This window comes from Miscanthus floridulus, chromosome 3, assembly GCF_019320115.1.
Source record: "Miscanthus floridulus cultivar M001 chromosome 3, ASM1932011v1, whole genome shotgun sequence".
Taxonomy (NCBI): domain Eukaryota; kingdom Viridiplantae; phylum Streptophyta; class Magnoliopsida; order Poales; family Poaceae; genus Miscanthus; species Miscanthus floridulus.
In genome coordinates this window covers 12,187,404-12,214,626 of record NC_089582.1, presented here as the reverse complement: position 1 = coordinate 12,214,626, position 27,223 = coordinate 12,187,404, and the positions used below count along the sequence as shown (strand labels likewise).

The following is a 27,223-nucleotide window of genomic DNA, read 5'->3' as shown; positions in this document are numbered from 1 at the left end:
GGCCACGAACTCTAGGTTTTCAATCAAAGACAGGGATGACTCCTCGTCCACGAAGGTCGCCTAAGACTTGCTTGCGGTCTTCTTCTTTCCCATGAACTGGCGGGAGCAAAAAAGGCGCTAAGGAGGACGAAGCTAAAATAATGGCGCTCGGGCAATGACGACAATGACGGCGGCGGGTTTCTGAGAACTAGGGTTTAAAGGCAAGAGCTGGGTGACAAGGGAAAGGAAGACAAAAGGTCTTTAAATAGATTTCTCAGTGATACAAATGGCCCATAAGGCCCGTTAAAGCACAGCGTGGAAACGCAACGGTCCATTTACCGACGCAGCTAAAATGATGGAGGGCACGAATCCACACAACGGTACAAACCAACGGGCAGATTTCAGACTTATCCGCACAGCACCACAGCAGGATTATCAGATAACTACAAGAACAACTCGTCGAACCGAGAAGAAAGAAAGGGCTACCTCATGAGGGACAAAAGAACCCGGTTATGTAAGAAAGAACTCGGTAGTCTCATGAACGACAGGGATCACAACAGAAAGGTCAAAGACAACTAAGAAGACAAGATTCGTTACATTACAAGCGACTTCAAAAATAGAAGATTACAAATCTTACAAGACCCAACGAACTCGGCACCACGAAAAGCAAAGTAGCAAAGAGGAACACGGGCACGACTAGGCTCTGGAACGACTACGTGTCCCAAATTGCTACTCGGAAGGACAAACCGCCATCAGCTACACTGTTTTCTTCAAAGGACGAACGCAGTGCATCCAAGGCGGAAATCGGCAGCACGGCAGGGCAACATGGAGCAGAGAAGGCCGGCGGGCATCTGTCTACCCAAGACCGATGTGATGCTGGATATGGTGTTGATCTGCACCGGACGGTCTCAAGACAGGCGACGAGGATCAACCCAGAACTGCCGGATGAAGGAACAAAGCCCACATCACAAGACTTCCTCCAACTACCACCACGTACATCCTGGCACAATGCTGTCGCGGGATTAGCCTACCTCTAATCCCTATCACAAGACTTCCTCCAACTACGACAAGACACACAGGAACTACAAAATACGCCCGGGGGCTGCTCTACTTCACAAACTACCATGTTCACAACCAAGAAGGTTTCAACAGAATGGCCAATGGATGCAAGCAAGCACTCCGGGACAGTATTTATAGGCCAAAGGATCGGCGCACATGGACCAAGGGTACCAACGAAATAAACCCAACAAAGGACACAGTGAAAAGACAGGACTCAATAATGGATGACTCAGGCGAGAAGAAACAGTACTCGAAGACGGGCATATTCGGAAGAATATACCAGCACAGTACAACCCGTGAACAAAAGGCATTTACACTCAACCACCACCACACAACTACATCTGACAACAGCAGACTATCAAAAGAATACGCCAACACCTCGCATCCGAGTTCTTCCTGAACAAAACAACACGGATATACGCTCGGGGGCTCGGCCAACATCATAGCTTAATCAACACTAAGCTAGGGAGCTTGGCTTTCATTTTCAAACACTCCCGGAGGCTCGAAACCAAAGACAAAGGACCAAGAATACAAGACACATCAAGACTCCTCATCCAACCCCTTTTCTAAAAGAGAAGAACTCGGAGAAAGCAGGATACATAACCACAGAATTTTTTGAAGACAAGCATCTGGACCCTCCAACTTTCGCAAAGCAAAAGCAAGAGGCTCGGGGGCTACACTCAGTGAGTGCAATTTTTACGAAAAATTGCACCCAACCAAAAAGAACCCGGACATAAGCTCGGAAAATGCTTGCTGCGTAACTACTCGGATGATGAAATAATCCAAGTCTCGGAAACTACTCCAGAACACAAATTTTAAAGCAACATAAAGGATCAAGACCCTCCAACTTTTTGTTCCAAATAGCAAGAGGCTCGGGGGCTACACTCAGTGAGTGCACTTTTTCTTCGAAAAAGCGCACGTCACCAAAAGACTTACTCAACGCAGACCACTTCAAGACATTACAACAAAAAGAACCCGGAACGAGCCATATTCGAGTTCTTTTTTCATAAAACTTCAACGAACAATCAGAGCAACTTCAAGACAAGATCCTCCAGCTCCTTGTTCCAATTAGCAAGAGGCTCGGGGGCTACAACCAGATGGATGTACTTTTTTCAAAAAAGCACTCACCGCTCGAAGATCCCAAGAAGCGCTACAAGGTTTCGCTCCAGAAAGCACTCGGATGACATTTTGTTCCTACTCAACAAGACTTGAAAGAGCAAAGCGAGACTTTCAGAGCTCAACCATGAAGTGCTCGGGGGCTTGTCGATGCGGGACCCACAGGATACCCCGCAAAGGAGAAAGAAGATCTAGTCCAACTAGGATTCTTTCCGTGTAATCTTAGTAGTAGAAACTATTAAGTAGTCCTACCAGGAAACCTCATTGTAAACCGACTAGGACTCTGGCCTCCTGACTATATAAAGGAGGGCAGGGCTCCTGAGGCAGAGAGACAACAATTGTACGACACAACCCTTGACAATCAATCCAACGCAAAGGCTAAGGCCGACTGGACGTAAGGTTATTACTCGATCGACGATCGAGGGCCTGAACCAGGATAAATCGGCTGTGTCTTGCGTTAACCATCGAGTTCGGCATACGCCGAAGCCCGAACATACTGCCCCGGGTACCCCCGTGGCAGGCTATCGGTGGTAAAACATCGACAATAATCCATCGACCTATCTCTAAAAACTTTCTGGGAATTTTTCTGACTTTTTTCGGAACTTTTTCCTATTTTTCTATGAGCATAATCTATTTTTTAGATGTTCCAAAATATCCTTTCATGAGCTCCAAATACTTTATTTGGGTTCATCATATTCCAAAGTGTCTCTAGGAATTTTCCCTGATTTTTTGGAGTTTTCGGAGTATTTTTTGCGGCTTAAATATCAATTCTAGACTTTTCTGAAATTATTTTATCCATGAAATTAATTAATTCCGAAAATAATAAATCTCTCATTTTTTCCCAACGCTCAAAGCCCATGTGCAATAATCCTAATAAATTCTAAAGGCACGTGTCTTTATTTACTAATGGGCTTTAATGTTTATTTAGGCCATTAGTGCAGGTAGATGGTGCAACGTCAATTAGTACCATATCGCTAGTTGACGTGGATGTGGGGAGTTTTTCTCCCTATATATATATACCAACCCCTTGGGCAAAGCACACCAAAACTACCGTAAGGGGAGCCCCTAGTTTGGGAAATCCCTCATGTAGTAAATTAGATTTTTCTCCTTCTCTCGTCGTCGTCGCCGCCGCGCTGCCTAGCCCGGCCATATTCTCCTCGGCAACAAGTATGGCCGCCTACCATGTTCCTGCCTATCTCCAACGTGGCTCGTTCGATCGAGTCTTTGTTCCCGGCAATATGCTATTTGCTGATAACAATCGCCCGGTGCCGCGCCACCCGTACGTGTTGGCACTAGGGACGTCCATCGTCAGAGAGGATTTCAGCCAGGCTACGCGACCTTGCCTTTGTCCTTCGATGTGGGTGAGCGCATCCACAGGAACCCTCTCTATCTTATTCCCTGTCATACATCGCATGAACCCAGATTTTGGCATGAAACTTCTGTTTGTTTCGCTGCAAACGTATTGTCAGTGGATATATGTTCTGTCCATGGGGCCGACAACCTTCCTGCTCCACCGCCCCGTGAGCCCCAGCAGCATAGCTACCGTCCAACCCCCTGCTCCAGCAGCAGTGTCGATCGACCATGAAGTTTAGCCAGCAAAGACTCTGCGTTCTTTTCTTCTTCATGCTTGTAAGATCGATCAAATCCACAGAGCACAGAACTCCAACCAAAATCACCGTTGCATGTGAGTTTCTATCACTTTGCATTTTAGGTCCCTCTTTCTTTGTAATCCATTCATTGGTCTTCGTGTCTTTTGGAGCTTACAATTTGACATGCATCTGTTAGCTTTACTTCCTCACGAGCTATCAACTTATGAAGTCACCATATCAGTATAAGTATATATATCTAGTCTACGGTTTAAGTAGTTAAATCTTATACCACCGTTTCATAGTGTATTATCCGTTTTAATTCTTTTCTTTTGGGTTAGCTTTGTGCGGACACGACCTACGTGTAAGAATCGACCATGTGTTTATAACATTTGTAAATAATTTAAATATTGAATTGTTTAATGTTAATGCAAACTAGTTTTTTTAATGTAAAAAGAACATAGGACAATATCGATCTTTCATGATTAATTGCTAACAAAAATATGTTTCTAAATTATAAGTTGCTTAGTTCAAACACGTTTCATATGTGATAATATTTATTAGATATAATATGATTAGCTTCAACTACGGTTTTTTTAATTAAAATATGATTTGTCTAATCTAAAATAATTACTTTTCTCATGATTTTGTTTAACTAAAATAAATCAAGCTTGTAGTCTCTTTTCTTTTATAATATAAAACTCTTAGCAGTCGTATCTTTTTAACGATAGTTTCGTTATTGGCGTTTCTTGTAATCTCGTTACCGTAGCAAATAGCTTTCTTTTAGTACGTTGTTTTCTCTCGTGTGGTGTACTGCTCTTAGTCGTCTCTATTTGTTTGCTTGTATGTTTATTGGTGTGCTACGATTTGTGAGTAGAAGAGTTGTCCGTAAGCGCCAGAGACCGAAAGGATAGAAGATCGAAGGTTCTACGAGGAGTTGACCATTAGTTGTAAAGCAAGTAAAAGACAAGTATAACATGGGATTATCCTTGTTGTCCTATACACCTTTAATCATTTAATTCATACTGCATGTGTCTACCTTGACTACCACTAAGGATATCCTAGTCTTTTGTACTTGTACCTTGTTACCTATGGGGTATTGCATTGGGTAGTATGATGCTAGTGCTCAACTAAAGCCATGATCTTGTAACTTGACTAATGGTATATGCAATAAACATTAAAAGATGTTTTTTAGCAACATGGAACAAGGGGGCTAGAGCATTGGACTGTTTTATGGTGCTCTAGATTCCTCTCCCTAAGGACTTGATCATCCGAGACTTACAGTACAACTATGAGGGCTACATGGCTCTGGCTTTAGCTCAGTATGAGGACATTTTCTAGCTTGTTAGTGGTTACCTTTATGACACAAGATGGGCTCCGATTTGTATGATCTCGGCCTGCCAAGAGGGTGCACTTTGGTTTTTTGGTATTTTGTTGGTCACTCCTTGGAGGGGGGCTCATGCTTATTGATGGGGAAACCTTAGCGGCATAACTTGTTAGACGAACCTTTGAAAGGCTTCATAGTGAACCCTGCCGACCTTCCTTGGTAGTAGGTCAAGAGGCTGATCACCTCGGGCGAAAGGGTAAATCACGACTCACAGTGAAAGTGTACAACCTCTGTAGATTGTAAAACTGGTATATCAGCCGTGCTCATGGTCACGAGCGGCCTTGGAACATTTACGGAATTGATGATGAACGTTGATGATACTGATGATGAAGATGCTCACTAATGATTACTCTTTATTCTATTCATTATTCATGTTTACCTGATCATGTGTTTATATGGGCTTGTGATAAACTTGTTGCTACTCCTTTGCTAAAATTGTGACAATTAAAAGCTAATCGCAGTTAAACCAGTGTCAGCCTTTTGAGCCTCATGAACCCCATGTTATATTTGTTGAGTACGACATGTACTTACGCTTGCTTTATTTTTCACATATTTGGATAAAAATCCCGGATGGGTACCAGATTGCTAGAGTTTGGAGAAATTAGGCTTGTGATCAACCAGTCAGTTGTCCTTGTGGATTTGGAGTACTCGCCTAAAGATCGGAGTTGTCTTTCCGCTGTCTATACTCTGAGGTTATAATCTTTCTACTAATACGCTATGTACTTAAGCATTGTCTTTTGATATTACCCTTATTTGTAGCTATATGTGAGATTTGACTTTTTGGGCTCACATATGGTGTGTATCTAGTTTTGTTCTTAAAACCGGATGCTACAGAGATGATCAAGACTCAGTTGATGACAAGACAGTACAACAAACAGAAAGAATTAGCAAATCAAATGGAAGGAACCTTCTGTCAAAGATAAGAAAGAAGCTGTCAAAGAATACAGTTCGTGTTCGGTTTGTGACTGAAGTTCGTGTTCGGTTTTTCAGGTTATAGAATGTGCTGCATGAAGCCTCTGAATTTAGAGGACAAACTTTACAACTAAAAGGTTCTCAAAGCTTAGTGTGTAAAGTTTTAGAGTGTTATAGTTAAATGTCGCAACAGTTGTGTTGAAAGTTTTTTAATTACTTTTTGTATCTTCAAGTACAAAAGTTTGGATGCTGGGAATACAAAGTATATAGTGTCCTGCTTCAAAGTTTGTAGATTCAGAGTGCAAGTATTTATTTCGAACCAGTGGTTACAAAGTTTTTAAGCCAAACTTGAAAGTTTTCTACAACTTGGGGGCGAATTTTGAATTTATTTATTTCATATATGGAAGTGTAAAGTCTGGAATCAATTTTATAATTTGGGTAGTACTCATTTTTTACATATATAAATATAAAGTTTAACATAACTTCATACATTTTTAATTTGTTTATCTTATCTTGCTTTTTTTGGGGTATTAATGCCAACTACTATAACTGAAAAAGGAAGTCAGATGTCTTTTCTATTAGCTATCTACAAAGAATATATATATTTATAATTGAAATGTACTCTATTCTATTTTTTGTGCCGATAACTTTGCTTCTCTTTTATAGACCATTTTTATTTTTCTGTATCGGTTGAATCATCAGTCCCATGCAAAGTATTATAAAATATAAGATAGTATCAATTTTGAAAATACTACTTCTGCATGTATATAGATGTCAAACCATCCCCTGCCCTTTTCATCTCCCACGTCCCCGCTATCCCGAAAGAGGAAAAAAAAACTCGTAGAATTCAATTACTGGGTTGTGAATCTAAGTAGGAGAAACATAAAATGCTAAATGGGCCGATTAAATCGGTATGGGCTGAAGCTAGACATGAGAAGAGAGAGAGAAATCTGCTCCTCGGCCCGCATATCACAACCCATCAACCCAACTCCAGCGTATTGAGAATGAGGCCCTGTTTGGTTGGGCTTTTGGCTTTGGCTTTTGGTCTCAAAAGCCAAAAGCCCAACCAAAAAGGCTGTTTTTGGAGGGTGCTTTTTCAGAAGCAGCTGCTTTTCCGTAGTTCATTTTTGAAAGCTGGTTTGACCCTGCTTTTGGCTTTTGGCTTTCTGCTTTTCGAAATTGGTGGAATAAAAAGTTTTTCATAGTTGTTTCAAGAGAGATAAAGATAAAAGGTATATTTTATACTTGTTTAACCAAACAGCTTTCAGCTTTTCTACAGCTCACAGCCCACAACAGCTTTTCCACAGCTCACAGCCCACAACAGCTTTTTTCCACAGCCACAGCTCAACCAAACAGGGCCTGAGTGCGCTGCTCAGGGTCCGTACGCACGCGCGCTGCTAATTATTCTGGTGCGCGCCGACCAAGAGCGTCAGTATCACTTAAGATATGAAATAGGCATACACATCAGAATTAACTCTGCATAAACCAGAAAATGACCAAATTAACAGAATCTTGCTCCATCTTTCATAGAATGCTTCGTCTTCGCACCTGTAATTTGGTCCTCAAATTTTCCATGACTCTTGATGCTTCCATACAGCACATCTTGGATTCTTATCTCTGGAACCTCCACTTGGGAAGACTGGTCATACCGATGACAAAGCACTAAATCTTCAGAAAGGCGCAGCCATTCTTCTAAGCCGTACAGGTTTATTTTAATTTAGAAGACCAGACGGATGCAGCCCAAACTTGGTGATATGCTTCTGGATGAACCGACTCAAGAAGCTCAGAACCCTACACCAAAAGTGTATGTTAAAATTGTCCCTCAACAAATAAGAGGTCATATATGCACCATTGATTGAATGATTCTGCAGTCTGGCTATCTCCATTGCCAGTTGTGCAAATTCTTGGGTGTGTATCCAGATCCATGCGTCCAAATGTAAGTGTCTTGGAAGAAATACCAGTATGCCTTCTTGGACAGATATTTCAGAGTTAGAGCCCATGCTGTTCCGAACCTTACAATCTTGTCTGAACAGCTTGTGACTATGATTTTACTGTCACTAGCAAAGCTTTGCTTAGAAGCAAGATACATCCTATTCCATGCATCTTCTTTGATACATGTAGATAGTTCAATAACAACTAACAATCCCTTGCGTTTGTTAGAGTTTGGCACTTGATTTTGATGTTTCATTGCACATCCTTGCTAGGCCCTCTTCTACATCATCTACTACCTTCTGCACCTTGCATTCCTCAGAGGTGAGGTTCAAACGACCAATCAACTCAGCCACCTTGTCTTCTGCCATAGCGTCGCCATATTCCCCTAGGCAGCCATTTGCTTCTGCCCCTCTAGGAATACTTGGTTCTTCCCAACCATGGCCACGCAAGCGAACTCTAAATGGCTTGGCGTCTGTGGTGTGCCACCCTCCCTCACATTCAATCTGCTAAACCAGAAGGCGTACTCCCAACCTCCTACCGCAGACGCAGCCAAGGGCGGGCAGTGAAGCTAGAGTTCACCCCTTTATTGCCCTGAGCCGCAGCGGTTGGAAACAGAGCAGCAGGGGGAGCAGAAATCAAGAATCGACGGGAGAGGAGACTGCAGGAGGTCCGTCGCAAGGATCTCACGAACGCACACAGGATCTCCCAATCTTCAATCATGATCCGCAAAGGATTGGATTTTGAAGGGAGAAAAATAGCCTCTCTTTACTGTTCACCAGAACAGTCGAGCAAACAGTTTTGATGTTTCTGAAACTCTGTATTCTATGCTTCACATCAAAGCTCCATGGAGAGAGAGGTAGTTGGGCTAAGGAAGCTAAGACATCTTACTGTTACTACTTAGAGGCTCCAATGAAGACTCCACGTTAATTCTCATCAGATGCGTTAGTAAAAAAGATAAATAATAGAAATTCTCACATTAATTAGAAACATCTAACCATTAAATCTATAGGCTCCGGCAATCTGTATCTATTTTATTTTGTAGAAAATTAGCCATTCTGCCATTATATCTTAGATAAAAAAAAAGATAAATCCATTATTTTAACCACAGCACCTCCTCTAATCCGACCCTGCCGGCGGCGTTGTTCCATCGAGAGGAGCGGCGGCCTCCAAGGTCATCCTCATCGGGACCAGGAGCCATGACCAGGAAGGACGATCGGGACTAGGAGCAAGGGATCAAGAAAGGGTGATGGCTTCACGTCATCTTCCGTGATGGATGAGAAAACTAATCTGCTTATTACTATCTTCTCCAGTCTTGCACAGATCAGCATATGCATGCACGTTGGCCGGTGTCAAAGTAGTTCTGGCTTTGAAGTGTTGGGCGCAACAGCTAGATGATCGAGATGGTGCCAGGCCCTAGCTGAGAGCGAGGCCGCCGCGACATGAACGGGTCACACATCACCGGTAGACTCCGGCCTGCCGGTGATGGGCGTGCCTGTGACGTGAAGATAGGAGGCAGGACGTCGGCACGGTCGTCGGACGCACGCGTGACCCAAAGCCGGCTGAGCACTAGGAGGAGGCAAGCAAGTACATCTACCGTACGTGTATGCGTCCATGTTGACGCATGCATCTACCTGACATGAATGCATATGCGCATTCACGCATCCATACTCGGCAAGTACGTGGACGGGCGGTCGTATGCGCAGGTCAGACGCGAACACGCAGGCCGTAGGTGCCACGATGTCCGGTGTCGACGGCATCTGGATCAACGCTGGCACCAGCCGCACGTGCAGACTAAAGGTGTGTCATCTTGCTAGATCCCGTATTACAATTTAATTTCTCTCCTATGATGTACTAAATTTGGCCATCCCATAATTACACTTAATTTGTCTTCTCCGAGTACTTATTTTATACTATATCGGTATGGTCAGTAAAATTTTAGGTGAGATTAGACCAGGGAAAGAATTGTGAAAAATGAAAGCAAGAGTCTTGGATTACTTTGAACAAATAGTTCTTGATATAATCCTTATTGACCATGACTTATAATTTTTTTTTGTTCTCTTTAATAATGACTCCATTAGACTACTTTGAGTTTAGATGTTAATGATGCTCAAATATTAGGGACAATGATCCATGGAGTTATCAATAAAGCCTATATGTAAAAACTCAAACCTCCACAACTATAAAAGATAACTAATTGATCCCATACTATTTCTTTTATAAATTATCCACCTCTACGAAAGATATTGCTTTGACCCCAAAGTTTGCATTCAAATTAACCATACCTGGCATTATGAAAGACAATGTAATGTAATATATATACGTATATAATTTGTACCTAAATTATCCATCTCAACCGTTACAAATAAATTAACAAAATCACTCAAATCTACATGTAAATGCTAATATATGCTATTATGAAAAATAATTCAACATCCATAAGTACAATATATGCACAAAGCTATTTGAAATACACACTTGTACCAATAGTAAGTTGAAACTATCCACAAAGCTATGTTCCACTACATAGATCAAGGAAACATGTTTATATTAGGATAAATATTTATTTATAAGCTTATCAAGCATGGAAAAATATCCTTAGCAAATCATATAGTAATGACACTTACACTTCACTTTAAGTTATATTAATACTCATGATAATAAATTTTGCAAGTCGTTGTCTCAAAAAAATTTAAACAATTTGATTGGAACATTATATCATATGAATATTAGTAATTTAATTCCAAGGATTATTTCTTTGATAAAACAATATTAATACAATATAATAAATTCAACATCTTGGGTGCCATGGTGCATGTTCAAACAACTGTTTATACCATTGTGAGAACTAAGGGTAGCCTAGGACCTAGAATATTGTTTTAATAAAAAAATGAAATTTTTTTAGTAAGCAATACAAATAAGCATTGGAATTTCAAATTAACACGTGATCAAGAGCTGAAAGTTAAAATATAGGTTTTTATGATATCACATAAAACGATAAGAGTTTATATACTTTACGTTTATGTTTCAACTAAACACATATCATGCTAGAAAAAAAGATTAATCCTAGAAATTTTTACTCATGAAATCGCTAGAAATAAAAAAAAAGATAGAATCTAAAATTCTTGCAAAAACCTAAAACATTTTGCCATTAAATTGGTAGACTATAATCACCTAAAAAATAGTAGTTGTGAGCAATTAATAAGCTCAAAATTTAGGTCATATCGTCAAAATATAGACGGCAGCTAAAGCCATCACAGTTTAAACAAATGTTTCAACTAAATGTATATTGGAGATAAATAGAGGTGCTATGTAAAGAAAAAACTGATGGAGATGGATGAAAAGTACATAAAAATCAATAATTGGTAGATTATCAAAACTGAATATAGACTATATAGTACCTATTATAGCTATTGTTTTAGAACATTAGTGAAGAGAAAAAGATATTTAATATAAATAATTTTTATTAGTTAGTGTCTCCTAAGATTCTAACCCATGTGAGAGCACGGGTTGATGAACTAGTAAGAACTAAATTGAGAGTGAATAGTCCATTCACATGTATGACCTTTGGCAATGCTTTTGCTTTCAAATAGTTATTATGATTGACTTTTATTTGTTTGTTTGCACTTGCTACTGGTTGGATACTTACAACCCTTGACTGTTAAATTACGTGCCTTCATTAAGGGAACCACTGAGCCATCACCATACATCTCGCTGGATAAGACAGAGTAGAGGAAAGGAGAGCATAGGCAACAGCTATAGAGACGGACATTGAGGCGTCTGCTCCACAAACTCAGCTCCCAAGCCGAAGAGGAAATGGGGGATAGAAAAGCGAACCAATATCTAGATAAGGCATGCTATGTCATAACGGAGGATAGGCTAGCAGGGGAGATACTTGAGCCTAAGGAATTCAGAGGACGATTCCGTAATGCGATCGGGGCCCTAGTAAGAGATCAATTGAACCCAGCAATCCCTAGCTGGAAAGATGTACCAACGAAGAAAAAAGGAGAACTATAGGATAAGAAGTTGAAGCTCAATTTCAGATTTCCAGAGGGTAAGCATGAACTGGTGAAACTTCATACTTTTAAGATAATGGGAGAGTCGTTCCGACATTGGAAGTTGGACCTGAACAAGAAGTATATCCAAAAGGGGTTAACTCCCTTCCACGAGTTCAGCAACATAACTCCTAGTCAATGGGAGGAGCTCGTGGCTCAGAAGACTACACCTGAAGCATTGGCCCTTAGTGCCCGTAACACTGAGCTAGCGAAGAGGAACCAATACCACCATCGTCTAGGTCCCGGTGGCTACTATGGCAAGGAAGAGAAGTTTAGGAAGATGGAGGAAGAGGCCGCCGCATTCGGGAAATTAAACTTGAAGGGGTTGAAGCTACGCTCAAGGAATTGAATCCTTGGGAGGAGTACAGATGCATCCGGCACTTCCCTTAAGTTTGATAACCCAGCGACCGAAGAGGCAGTATCAAAGATACTGAAATATGCTGAAGACAAGGAGAAGGGCTCATTCAAGCCTTCTAGAGAGAGGGACGAGCTTAGCCTTGCCTTGGGAAACTCCGAGCACACAGGCCGCACTAGGGGGCTAGGGAAAAGAACGACCTGGAAACACGGATTCAAAGAGGACCAACACATGTACAAGAAACATGGCAGAGACCGAGAATCTAATCTTAAGCTCACTGTGAAGGCTCTAGTTGCGAAGGCGCTGGAGGAGCAAGGATTGTCTACGAAGCCAAGGACAATAATGGCACCGCCTAGAGATCTGGTAGTAGTTGGCAGCCCTCCGGAAGTTCCTAGCAGCCAAGATTCCACTACAGCCACAACCCCTGTTGATCGCATATGGGAACCAACTACTTGCACCTTGGTGGTTCTCATCGGTAGGCAGAACACTATGATGGAGGTGGCAACGGGTGTGGCACATCCTCCTAACGGCGTGCATCACAATAATAGGATCCCACCGGACCACACTAGGGTTAAGGTGCATACCGTGAAGCCCAAGTTCATGCAGTGGCGCATAGACTATCCAACTCCCGACGAACAACAGTTACTCGGGGAAGTAATGAACCAGTTCATCCTCTAGCACAAATAGGACACTGTATTGACTTCTTCTTCGCCGCCTGTTCAACATTTGGAGGGAGTTGAGGAGGGGGAGGTACTTTTATCGTCTCATGACCACCACTTGCCTGAGCTACCACATTCTTCCCCGCCTCCTAGCGAGCACGTGAGATGCCACACCCTATGTCACAGTCTTCCCTGCCTCCTACCGAGCACGTTCCTAAGATACCATAGCCTTCTCTGCCTTGTAAGGAGCAAGGGCCTGATACAGACCTGATACATGAACAACAAGGGCCTCCTGAAGAAGTGCATGCACAAGACGGTTGGGATAAGGAGCCAAAAATTCAAAAATTGCATCCAATCACCATAAGGCCAATTTTTAAGTTGATGAGAGACATCACGTCGATGGCCAAGTGGTATGCCCATGACCAGTTCAAGCCTGAGAACCAAGTTAAAAAAGTCCCAGCACGGGCATCTGAGGAGGCCGTCACCAGCAAACAACAACCGACAAAGAAGTATCCAAATGTTGATGCCATCAAATGGTCAAATGATTGCCCAAAAACATATGAAAGAGGCAAGCCCTTCCTACCAAACCGGGACATCTAGCGCCTACCACTTGGAATAAAAAGGTTCCATGATTGGAACTTGCATGTTATCCCAACGACCATAGATCTCATACAAGCACGCTTCACTGTCGGCACATTTGGAGGCCCAGATGGGAAAATTATCTTTGACTTTAATGACGCGCGAACATGCTTTCACCTCAGAGCAATAGAAACGAATCTAATTTGCACGTGGTGCCTGTAAGTCCTTGCCTTCTAGATGTGATATTATTGTAATCTTTGAATTTTGTTGATACTAAGTTACTAACCCACGCCTACCATTGTAGAATGCAAGTACACCTTTCAAAACAAATGCCAAGTGTGCGAGCTGGGTATGTAGACCCTCTATGTATAGCAACAACATGTTTTAATTATGCCAAGGACTGAAAATTGGATGGCAATGAGCTAGCTGCTAGAAAGACTGTTGAGGAGAAAGAGAGAATCCAGTACAAGGAAATACGTCAAGCGGCCCTTAAGGTTGCGGCATACATTGCCCTAGCTTTTAAAAATCTCCAAAATTGCTCTGTTATATGGCTATCATACAAGTTTGAGTAAGTTCAACTCTATACTTAAATCTTTGTTCGATATATTGTTCGATGCAAAAGAGCTTATCCGTTTATATGATTAAATTCATGCAACAACCACTGGATTTGTATAGGCGTCGATGTCGGCCATGGCATGGCGTGGGTCTTTGATTCGATAGATAAGGACCTGGCGACATACAAAGACTTCATATCGATTCTTAAGACGTATACATATCGATAATCCTCATTAGCTAATATGTTTGTATACATACTTGTAACGTTTAGTTTTGGATACTAACAAGTTGCATTTGTTAAATTCATTCGAACATGGCTTACAGGTTCTATGTTAATGAACATAAAGGGAGGCATAATCCAGAAAGAGGGCCTAGCCTATGTGTCAAAACACTATGTCCGGCAAGTGTAACTTACTTTAGTACTCCATTATGTTGGTGTCGAAAGCATTACTTAACATTTTTATATGCGAAACACACGGTGCCCTAAGCAGAAGCCTGGGAGTCTACACTGTGGATATTATGTATGCACTTTGATGAGTAACACCGATACCTATAGGAGACACACCTGTAGGGTAAGTTTGAACCTCTTCAACCTCTTTAATTGTGTTTATATATCCTTACTGTTTTTACATATGCTCACTTGTTTTATTATAGTGGCAAGAAGAGAAAGGAATGAGAGCTGACTCACACAAAGATGACAACCTCTTGGAGCTCATCGGTGACCTTTGCGCCTTCATATTGGACCAGATTATACACGTAAGAGGCAATTATCATGATCGAAAATCTGAGTTAGGAAGGCATCCTCAGTACCAACATCTTCGTGAGACGAAAAGACTAGCTCTAGGCGGTTGATAACAATGTGTATGGAATGTGATATTGGTCTTACCTTGTGGAACGGTTTGAAATTGTGGAACGGATTGGACCTATGAATTATGTCTATGTAACGATGAATTATATATGTTCTTGTGAATTGGACTTATAATGTTTATATAATATTCTTGTGCTTGTGGATACAATGTTTGAATTATATATGCGTATACATGTTCGGATCAGATTTGAATTTTTTGGCGAAAAAATGTACTGCAGGGGTGGTTCAATTTGAATTTCTTTTGCGGAAAAATATACTATAGGGGCAGTTCTAGATTGAACCGCCCCTATAAATGAAAATTATAGGGGCGGCTGGTGTTACAGCCGCCCCTAAAAATCATTTTTGTAGAGGCGACTGGTAACACCAGCCGCCCCTACAAATACATTTTTGGGTGGCTAGTGCCACCAGCCGCCTCTACAAATCGATTTGTAGGGACGGCTTGAGAATCGTCCCTACAAATCTTTGATTTGTAGAGACGGTATAGTAGGGGCGGCTGGCAAAACCGCCTCTACAAACCATCACCAGTCGTCCCTATAAATACTCATTGTAGTAGTGAAAGTTTATTTGATTAGAAGTTTAGAAAACACACGCAACGGTGTGATTATATCAACAACCACACAGCCATACACTCAATTATAATCAAGGATACAAATATATATACCACCTCTGTGTGGATGGGTGATATATATATATATATATATATATATATATATATATATATATATATATATATATATATATATATATATATATATATATATATATATATATATCACCCATCCACACAGAGGTGGTGGTTCTATGGTACCATAACAGTATGCGCTATATAGTTTTTTTCTGTTTGTTGATTTATTCCTACAGGTGATTTTTCGGTCCTTGATTGGGATATGAGATATGAGATAATTAGGGGACTTTGCAGAGGTTTGCATTATCTTCATGTTTAATGTCATATTGTTCACCTGGACCTTAAACCCCAAAACATACTGATGGATGCCACGATGTTGCCCAAAATAGCGGATTTTGGTTTGTCAAGGCTTTTGGGTGAACAAAAATCAAGAACTTTCACTTCAAACTTAGCTGGAACGCTGTAAGCTATGCCTCTTGCTAGAGCTGCATTTTTTTACTACTCTATTTTCTACAGCTGATTATGCAAAATCTTCTGCAGTGGATATATGGCACAAGAATACATAGACCAGGGAATTATCTCCTCTAAAGCAGATATATTCAGTTTGGGTGTCATAATCATAGAGATAATCACAGGTTGCAGGGACTATCCCAATATCAGCGAGAGAACTGAAACATCTCTCAGGCACTATACACATCAAGTAAGATTATTCAGTATTATTCCATACTGTAATTTTCTACCTTACTTATGGAAATTTCCTTTTATGATAAATTACTTATGCAAATGTTTAGGTGGTTGGAAGTTGGAGGAACAGACTTATATAGAGATAACACCCATGCATATGTCACTGGAAATGTGTATCCAACAAGTGCAACAATGCATCTCTATAGCTCTGAAGTGCCTGGAACCAGAGTCGAATAAAAGGCCTACTTCACTGGACATAGTTCAAAGTCCAAATGCAGTAGAACCAAAATGTACGTCTCCTGGAAATCCCCCCAGTGTCATTGAGAAGGTATGATCTCTCAATATGCACTGCACCTATCCACACCTAATTTCATAAGACTGTCCAAATTAATATGCATGTCTGAACAAAATAACCACTCATGCTCCATTTTTCTGATCTTAATTAGTGTCCTCTTGTAGTTGTAGTGCATTATCTATATTTGTTGTTCGAAACTAGCCTGCACAGCGACAAGTTATTCACTAATCTCCATACCGAGATGAACATGCAAGATCGATCACATATGACACCAGCGGCTTGATATTTGTTGACGAGGTTCAGTCAGGGCCCCCCGAGTGTCGATTGGCACCCTCCGTCTTGGGATTCCAGTTGGCTGGAGCACCCCTAAGTCACGAGTGTCATAAGCCAATTAGCTTGGCTTAACCTGTCTTTGAGTGCTGATAATAGGGTAGGTGAGGATATCTGGGGTTTATGCACTCGTCGATCATATTATTTTTCTATGACAAAAAAAATGTGACATATTTGACGTCTTAACTGCAATATCTTATTTGTACCCTTTACTAACATTGAAAATCTGACCACAATATATACTTCTCTAATGCTCAATACATCCACTGTTTGTCCAGGATAGGAGAAACCGAAATCTTCAGAGTCAAGTAAATGTGAACATAATCGAGATACCAAAGACCATCGGTGCCATTAACGGCCTGAATGAGTGCGCCAATTTGTTCCAGTGGGTTACATCGGCCATTTCATCTCCAAAACCTCAGCTGAATGAAACACAAAAGGAAAAACTTCATGGAGATGTAAGGTAGTTGCAGGGTGACCTTCAATGCCTTAGTGATACTCTACCAGCAATGTACAACCTCATTGATCGAGCAGAGTGGAGGATCCATGATCATTATGTGGCTGAGCTCCTTTCAAGACTCAAAGATGCAGTGTATGATGCAGAAGACATTCTAGATGAGTTCAGATGGTACGAGACAAAGCTTTCAGTAGAGGGCAATGCAATCTCAGTGGAACCAGTCATTCACTTCTTTCACAGTGTCACTCAAGGCAGCTTCAATAAGGTGACTGATATCCAGAAGAGGCTCAATCATCTTTCTGGACAGCTCGAGAAAATGGGCTTACTTCAAGCAGTTCCATGGTTTGACAAATCATTTAGGCCTCAGACCACCTCTTTCCCCACTGAGGCAAAGATTTTTGGCCGTGATGAGGAAAAGGATAAGCTAATCAGGTTGCTTGGTGTACCAACAAATAATACCGCGGGTCCTTCTGGACACAAGAGAAAAAGAACTGGAGTTTGTTCATCAGCAAGCAACCAAATTTGTGCTACCATTGATACTAATGAAGCAACAGTAACGAGTGTTCTAGTTTTGCCAATTGTTGGAATTGGGGGTGTTGGAAAAAACACCTTGGCTCAAGATATTTGCAACCATTCAAAAGTGAAACGGCACTTTCACCTAATAATTTGGATTTGTGTGTCAGATGATTTTGATGCCAAGAGATTAACTAAAGAAGCCATAGAACAATCTTCTGGGGAAGTGCCAAAAAATAATAATCTGAATTTTCTTCAGGGTGCTCTTGTAAATAGCCTGAACACGAGAAGATTCCTAATTGTCCTTGATGACATGTGGGATGAAAATGAGATGGATTGGAAGCGCTTCTGCGCACCTTTTAGAAATGTACTTAAGGGAAGCATGATGCTTGTCACCACTAGGTCTCCGAAGGTTGCTGATATAGTGCGTACAATTGATCCCTTTCCTTTAGAGGGTTTGAATGAAGATGTCTTTTGGGAATTCTTTAAACTCTGTGTGTTTGGATCTGATACATACAACAATTATCTTGAGTTGGAACCGATTGGTGAAAAAATACTCCCAAAGTTGAAAGGATCTCCTTTGGCTGCAAAAACCCTTGGACGGCTGTTAGGGATGAGCCTTGACCTAGCACATTGGGATAGGATTCTCAAGAGTCAGCTGTGGGAGCTTAGACAAGAGGAGACTGACATTTTGCCGGCTCTTCGTTTGAGCTACATGTATTACCATTCTATTTAAAGAGGTGCTTCTCGTTTTGTGCTGTGTACCCAAAAGATTACAATTTCAGAAAGAAAGATTTAGCTGAAATTTGGGTGGCAGAAGGCTTAGTAGAACATCAATACACTGGTGATCAGTACTTTGAAGAATTTGCACATCTGTCATTTTTTCAGAAATATCCACGATCCCACGAGAAATATGTAATGCATGATTTGATGCATGACATGGCACAACTGGTTTCAAAGGACGAGTGTTTTATAGTAAAAGACACTAAGGATCTTACGAAGATCCCTCAGAATGTCCGCCATCTGTTGGTGCTCAAGGGCGGAGATGTTCAGTGTTCTGACTTATTGAAGCATGACATGGCACAGCATAGAAATCTGCGCACCCTACTTTGCGGCCTGTCTTTGAAGAGTAAAACTGGTAATACTGTGATGGAGAAATGGTGTACTGAACTTTTGTGCATGCGTGTTATGGTCTATTCCTCTATCTCTAAGTGGGGGTTGCCAGATAGTATTAGCAATATGAAGCACCTTCGGTACCTTAAAATCCTGGACTCTTGCCCTTGCAAGAAACTTCCTGCATCATTCTGTCGCCTGTACAATATGCCTGTACAATATGCAGAAGTTTTATGCTGAGAAATGGGAGATTGATGACATTCCTAGCGGCATTGGTATCCTGATAAATCTGCAGAAATCTGAATTAGTGAAATGTCATTTTGATCATATACATTCATTTGGTATTCTTAAAGGTGCAACTGACGAAGGACAAAGAGGGCAATTCAAGATCAAAAACTATAATGGTGAATCTCTTCCAAGCAGGTTTCATCCACATAACTCAAAGCAGATTCACAGTTATGACAGAACTAATAGCACTTTGTTGTCCCTGACTGCTGTAGAAATTACAGATTGCAGAAACTTATCAAACCTCGAACGATTTCTACAACCAGCTTATGTGCCTAATATCAAGAAAATAAAAATTTCCAATTGCAGCAGCTTAGAATCGGTACCGAGAGGTTCGGAGATTTGCGTTTCCTTGAAGTACTGAGTGTTTCCTGTTGTCCAAAGATCAAATCACGACACCTGTTTGTTCCATCCCTAAAGAAGTTGTATCTGTAAGACTCTGGGAATCTCGGACACAAGATTGAGTGTAGTTCTCTCACCATCTTGCATTTATCAAATTGGCCTCTTGAATCCATTGAACTGCAAATGTGGAATCTCCCGTTACTGGAGGAGCTCAAGATCAGTTCTTGTCCCTGTCTGACAGTTATTAGAGATTCAGAACTCGTATCCTCTGACATTTTGCATGGTGAGGCCAGAAGCAGAGCCATTGATAACACTTTCTTGTCCCTGACTGATGTAGAAATTACAGATTGCATAAACTTATCAAGCCAGGAACAATTTCTACAAGCAGTTTATATGCCTATCATCATGAACATAGAAATTTCCAACTGCAGAAGCTTAGAATTGATACCAACTGATAGGTTTGGAGATTTGCGTTTCCTTGAAGTACTAAGGGTGTCCCAGTGTCCAGAGATCAAATCACGACGCCTCTTTGCCCCGTCACTAAAGGAGCTGTATCTGGAAAACTCCGGGAATCTCGGATACAACATTGACTGTAGTTCTCTCACCATCTTTCATTTATCAGACCACCCTCTTGAATCCATCGAACTGCTAATGTGGAATCTTCCGTTACTCGAGGAGCTCGAGATCAGTTTTTGTCCCTCTCTGACAATCATTAAAGATTCAGAACCTATATCCACTGACCTTGGCAGAATGGTAAAGTTCCCGTTTCTCACTCACCTAACCATTGTTGAGTACTGCTATAAGCTTCAAACTATCGCTGACCTAATATATCTCCCTGCCATTGAGAGTATTGTGATTTCGACCTGTGGCTTGCTGTCCCTGCCAACTAAAAGATTAGAAGGTTTTCCTCGCCTGAAGCATTTGGACATTTCATGGTGTCACCGGCTTGACTGGCAAAGCGGAATGTTGTTACCATCATCTCTCCAAAAGCTCAGGTTATGGAGTTATGGGGATTTCTCTGCCTGGTTTCCCAGTTGCCTGGAGAACCTCACCTCCCTCGAGTCACTGCAGATTTGTGACTGTGAATGCATAGTGTCCGTTCATGGCCACCTATGGAGTAGTAGTCTAAAATCACTTCAGAGATTGGAAATTAAGAATTTCCCAGAGCTTAAATCAGTTGGTGGACCAGACGCAATTGCACACATAAGAGATTTATTTATTGACAAGTGCCCAGAGTTGAAGGAAATTGACCAACCACTGAGGAGAGGTTCATTTTTTTAGATTCACTACCGGACAGAGCATCTTTGTCGAGGGCATGTCCCTTTGCCGAGGGCAAATAATCGGGCACTCGGCAAAGAGTCTTTGCCGAGGGCCTGGCCCTCGGCAAGAACAGCCCTCGGCAAAGACAAGCACACGGCAACAATAATTATTTGCCGAGGGCTAAACCCTCGGCAAAGGGCCGGCCCTCGGCAACACCGCCTGACACGATGTCCGTCTTCTACCGTCAATCTTTGCCGAGGGCATCACCGTTAGGCCCTCGGCAAAGACTTTTTAACCGTTTTTGCAATTTTTTTTTTAAAATCCTTTGCCGAGCGCCCTGTGACCTGGCGCTCGACAAAGACAGTCTTTGCCGAGTGTCAAGATTGGCACTCGGCAAATTAAAAAAAAAATTTGTTTTTTTCTCCCCATTTTTTCCTGGGCCTTGCTACAGTAATTGAAACTCCATTTCAAAATTTGGGACAATTTTGAGTTTTTTTACTATATTTCCTTAATTATTTTTGTTTCGTTGAATTTTTTCGACTATTTCAAATTTGAATTGCATGTACATGAAATAATGGAATTTGTTCATTCAAAAAATGGTATTCATGATGTTTGGCGTATGTTGAGGCCGTATCCAGGAACTCGCATGAAATTACGAGCATCTTGTTGTCGTAACATGGCGATGTACTTGCGGTAAAAGTGTATTTAAATTATATAAAATCCAAACGAAGTCTGAAAATCACGAAACTTGTCGAGGTGTCTTGTTATCGCATGTGGGGGCCGTGGTAAAAAATTAAGAAAGTTTGAAGCAAGTTGTGACGTCGGATGCCTAAAAGCCAAACATCTCCACATGTGATCACAAGGAGAGGGAGAAGGAGAGGAGCAAGAGGAAGAAAGAGAAGGGGGAGGAGGAAGAAAGAGAAGGGGGAGGAGGAAGAGGAAGAAAGAGAAAGGGGAGGAGGAAGAAGAGGAAGGTGCCGACCCGACCGCCCATCGATCCTCGCTTCGTTCCGACCGCCAGTTGATCCTCGCGCTGCTGCGGTCATCCCCGCCGTCGTCGTCGGCCCTCGCTCTTGTCGTTCTTGCCGCCAAGGTAAGCCCTACCCTTGTAGGGTTAGTAGTAGTAGTAGTTAGTAGTTAGTAGTAGTTAGTTGTAGTGTTAGTAGTAGTAGTTAGTAGTGTTAGTTGTAGGGTTAGTAGTAGTAGTAGTTAGTAAATAGTAGTAGTTAGTAAGTAGTAGTGGTTAGTAGTATTAGTTAGTAGTGTTAGTTGTAGGGTTAGTAGTAGTAGTAGTAGTTAGTAAATAGTAGTAGTTAGTAAGTAGTAGTGGTTAGTAGTAGTAGTTGTTAATAGTTAAGTAGTTCTTAGTATTAGTACTGTTAGTAGTTAAGTAGTTGTTAGTAGTAGTTTTAGTAGTAGTTGTAGGGTTAGTAGTAATTGTTGTTGTACTACTTCAATACTTTCATCTGAATGGAAAGAGAACTAAAATACATGGCTCCTCTTGATATATTGGTGGTTGTTGGCCTTCGTGCCCATGTTTGGTATATATGTGGTTGTTGGCCTTTGTGCCATGTTTTTTGCAGGTTTTGGGAACCTCCCCGTGCAGGGGAGGTGCTGCCGAAATTTTGAGTCGACACTAACCATTTTTGCCCTTTTTTGCAGGAGGACCTGTGGGAGGGACTCGGTGACCCCGATCGTCTTCGTCGGTGCTGTGGGTCTTCCTGCACCGCGTCGACTCGCTACTGCACCGACTCTCCACCGCCCCGCTACCCTGACCTCACCGGCACCCTAGGTATAACCCCTCTATCCATATGTGGTCTTTGGTCGCGTAACCTAGTTAGGTGTCTCCTGTCCGAAAGAGATACGGTTGGAGGTATACAGATCTTTGTATATCTGCGACCGTATCTGTTTCGGATTGTCCACGTTTTTTGGATAGCCCGCGGATGCGTAGATAAGTTAGTTTCCATGGTCCGCTCCGGTCCGAGATGGTGTTTCGGCATCACCCCTGTTGTTCTCCTGATACACACTCTCCCTTGCAGGACGTGCATCGGGAGAACAGCAGGGAGGTGCTGCCAAAATTCTATCTCGGATAGGGAGCGGAGCATGGAAACTAACCTCATCTACGCATCCGCGGGTGGGATTAGGACCTATCCTCACCTATTAGAGAGTAGGAGCACCGCGTAGATGCAATTGATGGTTACATTACTATGTTCTGTATATGTGGAAGGATGGAAGACCGTCAGTGGATGTACACGGGCCGGAGAAGCAGGAGTGACTTTGACATTGAGTGGGTGAATGGGACAGATGCTTTCTTGGAACATGCATGGAGCTCGGGTGTAGCTAAAGGACATTCTAAACTTTGGTGTCCCTGTAGCAAATGTGACAACAACAGAAGGGTAGACAAGGTGACCATGGGTAAACATCTTGTGTACAATGGTTATACGGCTGTCTACCACCGGTGGATCCACCATGGTGAAGCAGATCGTATAAGAGCGGAGGTGGTGAGACCACGCCTCGAGGCTTTTGATGATGATGCCGGAGTAGCAGACATGCTAGATGACACTCACCAAGCTCACTTCGTAGAAGGACGTGAGAAGGAGGAGATGGAGGAAGCCGCTAAGGCCTTCTATGAAATGTTGGACTCGGCACAGAAACCCCTTCATGAGAGTACAACAGTTTCTCAGCTGGATGCCATTGGACGTGTTATGGGGTTGAAGGCCGAGTTAAATCTGAGTCGCGAAGGCTTTGATAAGATGTTGGCCGTGTTTGGCAGCATGCTATCGGAGAAGCACATTCTGCCGAAGAACTTGCACAAGTCACAGAAACTACTTCATATGCTTAAGATGCCATATGACAAGATACATGTTTGTCCGAAGGGGTGCATCTTATTTAGGAAAGATCACAAGGATGCAAAGTACTGTCCGAAGTGTAAATCCTCAAGGTACCTGGAGGTAGACTCTGGAGATGGCCAGAAGAGGCAGCTTACGATCCCCGCGAAAGTCCTACGGCACCTTCCGTTTGTGCCGAGGATCCAACGGCTTTTCATGACCGAGGAATCCACGAAACAGATGACATGGCATAAAGAAGGTGTACGGGACAAGCCATGGACGATGGTGCATCCGTCCGATGCCGAAGCATGGACGTACTTTAATGACAAACATCCTGACAAAGCTGCTGAGGCTCGTAATGTACGTGTCGCGCTGGCAACAGATGGGTTCAATCCTTATGGACAGTTGTCTGCCCCATACACATGTTGGCCCGTGTTTGTTATCCCCTTGAATCTCCCCCCCGGCATCTCCTTTCAACGGCATAACGTCTTCTTGTCGTTGATAATTCCTGGACACCCAGGGAGTAATATGGGTGTGTATATGGAGCCTATGATTGATGAATTGATCGATGCTTGGGAGAAGGGGGTATGGACATACGACCGAGCTACAAAATCATCCTTCAAGATGCATGTTTGGTACCACTACTCCCTGCATGACTTCCTGGCGTATGGGATATTCGCTGCCTGGTGTGTCCACGGGAAATTCCCGTGCCCAATATGCAAGGAAGCTGTGAGGTTCATTTGGTTGAAGAAAGGTGGCAAGTATTCGTCGTTCGACAGGCATCGTCAATTCCTCCCTTCTAACCATCCATTCAGACAAGACATCAAGAACTTTACGAAAGGTGTTGCAGTGATAGACCCTAAACCGCGCATGAAGAGTGGTGCTGAGGTGCGTGCTCAGATAGATGCTCTCGTGCCTAATGAAGGAGGTGGTTTTGTGGGATATGGTGAGGAACATATGTGGACTCATAAGTCTGGCTTGACGAGGCTCCCCTATTTTGATGACCTTCTTCTGCCACATAACATTGATGTAATGCACACCGAAAAGAATATCGCCGAGGCACTTTGGGGAACTCTCATGAACACTGACAAGTCTAAGGACAACGTTAAGGCTAGAGTGGACCTAGCGACGTTGTGTGATAGACCGAAGCAAGAGATGCGGCCTCCTAGTGGCCGAAATAAACAATGGAAAAGACCTAAGGTCGATTTCGTCTTGGAACCCAATCAAAGGAGGGAAGTACTAAAATGGATCAAGACGTTAATGTTCCTAGATGGATATGCAGCGAATCTGAGCAGGGGAGTGAACTTAGGCACTTTATGAGTGAACGGGATGAAGAGTCATGACTACCACATATGGATTGAGCGGCTTCTTCCGGCGATGGTCCGAGGCTATGTCCCTGACCATGTCTGGCAAGTGCTGGCAGAGTTGAGCTTTTTCTTCCGTCAGCTTTGTGCCAAGGAGATATCTTGGACCGTCGCTCAGGACTTGGAAAAAGGGGCACCTGTGTTGCTCTATAAGCTGGAGAAGATCTTTCCACCCGGCTTCTTCTTGCCCATGCAGCATCTGATTGTGCACCTCCCGTTCGAGGCACGTTTGGGGGGGCCCGTGCAAGCCCGGTGGTGCTATCCAATCGAAAGATGTCTAAAGACTCTTTGCAAGAAATGTACAAATAAAGCCAGAATTGAGGCTTCCATTGCAGAGGCAAGTCTAAGGGAGGAGGTGGCAAACTTCACAACACTATACTACAAGCCGAAACTTCCTAGCAATCATAATCCACTCCCTTGTTACAATGTTGGTGAAAATGAATGGACCCACAGCCTGTTCCAAGGCCAACTCGGCAGCGCAAGTGGATCGACCAATAAGATATTGGGAAATGAAGAGTGGTGAAGTGTCATGCTATATGTGTTGACCAACCTTCCCAAGGTGCAGCCATTCGTCGAGTAAGTTCTCAACGAACTTGTTTCAATACGCCCTGAATATTCTTCATGCAACCCCACTGATTCTCGTTCGGACAGGGAATTTGTTCGTGAGTCCTAGCATCAATCAAGGGATCCTACCTCACAGGAACATGACACCCTTCTTTCTTGGGGTGCGGGTGCGGGGAGGCCTGATTTCATTTCTTGGTTCAAACAAAAGGTAATGTCCAATTTAGCTCCCACGTTCCATATTCCAAGTTTCTCGTTCGTTCGATTAATATAACGACCTATCATGCTTGAGCTTGCAGGCCCAGACTGACTCGTCCATGAGTGAGGAGTTGAGACAGGTTGCAGGCGGCTATGACGTTAGGGTGCAGTCATTTACCGGTTATGACGTGAACGGATATCGCTTCCACACAACAAGATATGAGCAGACAGTTCTGCTACCCCGACTGTCTACCAGCGAGGTCCCGCGAGCCTCCCTCAGCCTCCGCTTCCCCACAACCGGGCACTGATTCGCCCTATGGCAAAGAGGTAAGTAACTATAGATGTTATCACAACTACTTCATATGGTAATGTTGGAAATCAAAAGAGGAACTGATAAATTTTCTTAATCACTTGTGCAGGGCCTGGTTGGTTTTGTCGGGTACTTCTACACACTCCCCCGCGAGCATCCTTGGTGTTTTGTGCAGGAAATGGTACCCCGGCCTTGTGAACGTGTCCGAGGACATGCGGGAGCCGGCCTACACGTGGGACAGGTACCAGTTGGCCCCTGACGACATGTACCGCAACAAGCAGGAGCGGGTACTGGCAGAGTTTTGGGTAAGTCTCTCTCGCACAACATTTTCATTGGGCAAGTCTTTTATTGAAATAATGAATGGATACATCGGTTTTGTATGCAGATGTATTTCAAGCCGGAAGGACTTGAGGCCCGGGAGGATCAAGTGGCTGCCGCCGCCTGTAGGAAGTATGTCACCGACATGCACCACGAGGCGCGTGTGCAGGCCCACAGAGACTACTACGCCGTGGTGTTGAAGCAGTCCATCAGCAAGCCTGATGCAAGACAGGTGGAGCTGTCCCGGGCCCAGTACCTTGAGGTAGACGAAAAACATTAATAATGATTCGTTTTGAGATTAAGTCGGTTTAATTTTATCTTTTTCTATGTCAAATAATTGATGACTTGTAGGTGGTTCCCTGGTGATGCCGATCCCACTCCTTGTGCTGGGAGATGATCGTGGACAGGTGGTTGTCCAACGACTTTGCTGAGAACCACGCGAGGCAGCGGGACCAGCGTCTGCTGAGGCGAGGTGCTACTCACCATCAAGGCAGCCGCAGCCTCCCGGCCTACAAACAAGCATATATAAGTGATTTCTTTTATCTTATTTGACGCTGAGTTCTGCCTTATTTCTCACCATCTTGCCGTCTTACTCGCAGGAGGCTGCACACCCGGGCGTGGAGGTCTTGGAGTTCTCTGCGTGGGCTATGTCCCACATGGGCAGGGCGTCTTCCTCTGTCTCCTTCGACCCGTCTGCCCCA

The 27,223-nt window shown here is 42.9% G+C and overlaps 1 pseudogene; it reads left to right on the top strand.

Moving 5' to 3' along the window:
- The first annotated feature begins 13,436 nt into the window (after positions 1-13,436).
- Positions 13,437-26,953, top strand: LOC136543166 (disease resistance protein RGA2-like; annotated as a pseudogene).
- The last annotated feature ends 270 nt before the right edge of the window (positions 26,954-27,223 follow it).